This window comes from Cnephaeus nilssonii (assembly GCF_951640355.1).
Source record: "Cnephaeus nilssonii genome assembly, chromosome: 10".
In the NCBI taxonomy this organism is placed as follows: Eukaryota; Metazoa; Chordata; class Mammalia; order Chiroptera; family Vespertilionidae; genus Cnephaeus; species Cnephaeus nilssonii.
Window position 1 is genome coordinate 21,847,045 of NC_137081.1, and position 6,000 is coordinate 21,853,044.

Genomic DNA, 6,000 nt, shown 5'->3' on the forward strand with positions numbered 1-6,000 from the left:
CACTGCTTTAAAAGCCTAAGACAAGTGTCATTGGTTTAAAGAATGGACAGAAGAAAGCAAAGAAAAATATTGTATGCAGGTAAACTGGTGACCATTGTTATGTTACAGCAAAACATAGGACAAGTCTGTCATCTATGATCCCTTGAAAGGTAAAGCATATGTAAACACTCATGGAAACTGAGCAGAAACACTGAGATTGTTGGTGTGTATTAGCTGTTGCTTGCTGCTACAAGCAAAGTCCTACAAGACAGATGCATTCAGGCTAGTTCTAAGAGGTAGTTTGTAGCAGGCAGGCCTAGCAAGGGCTGTATCTGTGGTCCCAAATCTTTCTCAAGCTCACCCTGTTCAGCAAACAGTGCAAGCTCGCTCAGTGGGCAGAATAAGGGAGTTCCCTTCACAGCCAAGCATATTTGTTTCAGCTGGCCTCAAGATAGTCACCAGCAGTGAGAGAAAGACTAGGAAGTACACCAAGTCCAGCATATTCAAGCATAAAAGTTATCTCTATACTAGAGGCCCAGTGCATGAAAATTCAGGCACTGGAGGGGGGGCGTCCCTTAGCCCAGCCTGCCCCCTCTCACAGTCTGGGAGCCCTCAGGGGCGGGAGGTGACCTGGTGATCAGGGGAAGGTGACGCCCCATCACACCTCTGCTATTGCCACTGCTGGCAGCACAAGCCTCAGCCTGCCCTGGTTACCTGAGCCTCAGGCAGTCCTGGGTGGCTGGGCAGCCACCATCTGAGGCTTGTCTGCGCCTCGGGCTGGCCCTGGGCGGCTGGGGGACTCTAGAGGCAGGCACACGGGGCAGGCCCGGCCTTGCCGCATGCCTGCCGCCCCAGTGGGGCTGAGGGGACTGGGCGAGGCCATCTTTGAAGGCATGGCAGTCAATTAGCATATTCCCTCCTTATTGGCTGTGGGCACCATCATCTTTGTGAGGGTGTGGTGGTCAATTAGCATATTCCCTCTTTATTAGATAGGATTTGCTCATTGGCTGTGGTTACTCAAATATGGAACCAGTCAGAAGACTTCTAGGATTTTGAAGGTATTGTATTCACAAAGAAACCACAATCCTGGTCAGCAAACCCTGGTTCAACATCCCCACCCCCAGTTATTCCCACTCCCCCAAATCTGCACCAGCAGGAAGAGTGCTGTGAAAGTTGTAAGGTCTGCAAGAAGGCAGATATGTTCTTTGATGCAGCTGCAGAGGATCTTGGGTAAAGAAAAGCTTCCCAGGAGGTAATGCCAGAGGCCACAGGGGAGAGTAGGCAAGGGAAATCCTCCCAGACAGCAGAAGCAGGAGTGGCCAGATGCACTGCCCAAATTACTCCATGGCTGGGAGGCAGCTTTGCAGTTCCTACCTGACTGGATTTAGTAACTGTTAAGATCCAGTGACTGCTGGATGTTTGCCATTCTTTCTTGTTGAGTGAATGTGTTTGTTTGTTTTTATCATTAGAATTTTTTCCAATTACAGTTTACATTAAGTATTACTTTGTATTAGTTTCAGGTGTATTAGCATAGTAGTTAGACAATCATATAATTTACAAAGTATCCCCTCTGATAGTTCAAGTACCCAACTGGAACCATACATAGTTATTACATTACTAGTGGCCCAGTGCACGGATTTGTGCACATTGAAAGGAAATTAATTACTGCAGCTCAGCAGTAAACGAGATTCAGGACCGACAGTGCCCAAGCAACAACATAACCAATGCCCGAAGGTGGAATCACATGGCCCCCGCGAGGAATCAGGCTCCCTCCTCTCTGGTTCCAGGGTGCATCACCCAAGAACTGCCACTGCCAAGTCACCAAAGCTAGGCAGCTCCTGCGTTGAGCATCTGCCCCCTGGTAGTCAGTGTGCATCATATGTACTGGCCGGTCGGATGGTTGGATGGTCACTTAGCCTTTTATATATATAGATTATTGACTATATTTCCTATGCTGTAATTTATATCCCCATGACTATTTTGTAGCTACGAATCTGTACTTTTCAATCTCTTCACTTTTTTCACCCAGTTCCCCAACCTTACTCCCTTCTGGTAACCATCAGGTTTTTTTTCTGTATCTCTGAGTCTGTTTCTGTTTTGTTTGTTCATTTATATTGTTCTTTAGATGTAAGCGAAATCATATATATTTTTTCTGACTTATATCACTTAAGTGTTGCAAATGGTAAGATTTTGTTCTTTTTTTATGGCTGAGTAATATTCTATTGTATATATGTATATCTGACCTACAGTCTTTTTATCCTTTTGTGGGTGTTTTGAGTTTATCTTGTTCCTTCTCCACTGTTGTTTATGAGGAATGGGAGGGCCAGATTGCCTGCCTTTGTTTTACAAGTCACAAGACCATGAGGACCTCATCCACACCTGGTCCCTCGGAGGTCCTAGGCTCTGGGCTGGTGTTGTGTCTGGAGGGAACCCTGCCTTTCCTCCCGCTGAGGGGTGCTAAATGTGCTCGTTGTAAGGGGTGGACAGACGTTGAACTCTGGCAGAGTAATATCTATTTTCCCTTTCTTCTTCCTCTATTAGTAAACCCTTACAATTTTAACTAAGAGCAAGATTATATTTCCCAGCTTCCTTTGCAGATAAGATGGCCATATGACTAAGTTTGGCCAATGGGATCTGAGCAGCAATGTTATATGTAACCTTTAAGGGTGCTGTTAGATGGAAGGGGTTGATTTCCCTTTTCCTGCTGACTGGACTTAAGATATGATGGTGGGAGCTGAAGCAGCCATTTGAACCTAATGGTGGAAGATGCAAGTTGAACATGATAGAACCTCCCACCCTCGTGCTGGCCTGCCTACCTACCTCTGGACTGCTGTGTTATAAGGAGAAATAAACTTCTATTTTGTTGAAGCCATAGACAATCGGAACCTTTGCTACAGCAGCCAAGCCTCTCTTTAAGCAATGCATTTACACTGCAGGATCAGGGTAGGATTAGATTTTACAAGTGCAAAGAATGATGCTTCCCATTTATGCAGTGCTTAACGTTGTGTGCAGTATCCCATGTAATCCCTGACAATCCTATGTGGTAAATACTTTTATTATTATAATTTTACAAATGAAAAATCAGGTCACAAAGAGATTAAATAACTTGATTAAAATCTCAAACCCAGTGTTGCTGGACTCTTGTATCACACTTTCAACCACTAAGCTTCATGTAAATAAAGCAGAGACCTGGCATGTAGTATGTGCTCAGTAAGTGGTTACTAAAAGGATTGCCTTGCCATCTGCTTCTAGTCCTCTTAGACCTCCAGCTATGAGGCTTTGAAGAAGTGGCTCCTTACTAGTCATCTTGTGGTGGCATCAAGGGTGGGACGGAGGAGGGCTCTAGCTGGGGACAGACCCCAGCACCGCTCAACACTAAAATCATAGTGATTTTCTGGTCGTCAGAAAGGAGCTTTCTGTCTTGCCCTAGCCCTTCACCTCTCAGAGCTCCCACACTGGCTCTTGCTGCCATCCCAGACCACTCATCCTCTTTGACAGGGCAAATCAGCAGAAGGTACTGGCTTTGGTTGGGAAGCAAATACTCCTTGGGTGTTTGGTTTTAGTTTCTGGTCGTGGTATCTTATTTCTTGAAACCCTGTTTCTTGGCTTGCTCTCAAAAGGAGATGTGATAAGAACACTGCATCCTGACCCTGGGGTGAATTTGGCTGCCATCTCTGGATAGCTTATTTGTCTGGAACATGGGGTCGGGATCCTCTGTAAGTGTTATTTTTATATTAGTGAAAGAAAAACAGCTTGAGGAGGCCAACAGAGTAACCTGGACGAGACCCCTTACTGATATGTTGTAAATGGTGTCCCCTGTGCCAGAGTGGCTGGGAGAGCAGCCGTCATATCAGTCCCCAGACACTCCAGCTCCTGTCCTATCGGTGTGTGGCTGAAACTAAGCAGTGTCAATGACAGTGTTCTAAGGACCTAAACAGACTCAGAATCTTGTTAATGTAGTTTAGTCTGCCTCACATTACTGAGCCCTTTTCTGTGGGCTGTTGGAAATTGAAGTGGACAAATGGTGCTTTTATCTACTCAGTATCTATTATACCTTCTCATGGCAGCCCTCCAAGGAACCACAAGTCCTTCAGGGAACCACAGTTCCTCCAATCTCAGAGCACATGGTTTTCCAAAAGGCTTAGCTATGGGTTCCAGGAAATATATCTCTGATTCAGACTTATCCAATCAACACATCATACTTCCCTGGCCACAGTGAGGGGGGTATTGATATAATTAGTCCCAAAGGGGCGAATTCTGGAACTTTTGATGGAGCTAATGAGAACTCTTTCCCACTGGATTTGGAGCTCTAAAATATAAGTGTGGAGATCCTGCCACCACCATGCAGGAGCTGCCTGAGAATGAGCCCCAGATCAAACGGTACCTGAAGTTTTTTCAGTTACATTAACCAATAGAATCTTTTTCATTTAATGCAGTTTGAAATGAATCTTCCATCACCTGCAGTTGAAGTTCTGATACCAGAGTTAAAGAAACAAGATCTAGACACCTTCAAAGGCTTCTAGAGGTTGTATTCAGTCACTGCATTTTTCCCAGAAAAAGTACACATTTGAAGAAGCAATTGGAGTAAATCAACAGGGTGACAATGGGGACAAAAAGGTACTTTGAGAAAATACAGTAAAAGATGAATTGGAATGGGACAAGGATAATGAAGGAAGACTTCCTAAAGAAGGTGAGTTTGGATATAGAAATAATAATCATGACAGCAGCAACTATTTACTCAACCCTAAATATGTGCTGGGCACTGGGTTAAGCAATTTACATAGGTGGTGGAGTGATGTTTTGAAATACTAGCCAAATTGAGGTGTACTTCCTTCTACCACTTAGCCCTTTTCTCACTCCAACTTGGCATTTCCTTGTTTAATGCCTCAGGGAAGAAATGATACCTGCAAAGAAGAAAAAGCATCCTCTGGCTTTTGAGTTTTAAAAGCGAGGTCTTCTGGAGGAAAGGGAATACCTTTGGTTTAAACAAGAGATTTGGAAATTTTGGTGGGGTGGGTTTTTTAGAAAACATATTCCACTAAAAACAACAAAAATGCTGAATAAAATATAAAGAGCATCTTCTCAAAAGCAACGAAAAGACAAGATAGTAATGACTTATTAGGCCCAACTGAAGAAAAATGGGCACACAGTGAAGTTACTGCCAATTCTAACAATAATCATGTAGGGTCATGGGGGCCCAGGACCCATACAAGTTAGGATTACAATAGAAAATCCAACCTATAAAAAGCTGGGCTCTCAAAGAACCACACCCTCAGAGGAAGTGCACTTCAGAAGCAAACTAGTTCTTAGATTGATTTACAGTCAAGGTTTTCTTCATCTGAATGGTTCAGAGAGTATCAAAGAGTAACTTGGCTTGAGGTGGTCCTTATGTTTGCCCAGATGAAGCAAGCATAAATGTTCTCTGGGCAAAGTTACCTCTTCCAAAGCCACAAACTATTCCAACAATATCCAGCACATAGTTGAAAATAACTAGATATACAAGGAAACTAGGAGTCATGAGCAAGAGCCAGCAGAAAAGACATGAGGACCAAATACCTACTCTCACTCCCCAAATCTTAGCCAATATAAGAACTCAGGGACTTAGACACAACCCCAGAGGAGTTGAGGCGATCCTGAATTCATTGAGGTTAAATTTCTCAGGGGGCAGGCTGTACCAGTCAGGACGATTTCAGGCACAAGAAATAGAAAACTCTATTTAAATTGGTTTAAACAAGATAGAGATTTATTGGTTCACTTAACAGGGCTGGTTGGGCTTCTGGTTGATTTAAGCTAGTGGTTCTGATATATTTTCCTTTGAGTCTCTTAGTTCGGATCGCTTCCAGTGCCGACTTCAAGTACTGAGGTGGGAGCAACAGTTCTGGGGCCTTTATTGATGTCCAACAATACCCAGAGACCCCCTTTTCCTGTACTTTCTTCTAAGAGAAGGAAACATCTTCCAAAACCCCTCGGCAAATTTCTTTTTGCATCTCATTAGCCCAAAGTGGGCCACATGTTCATTCC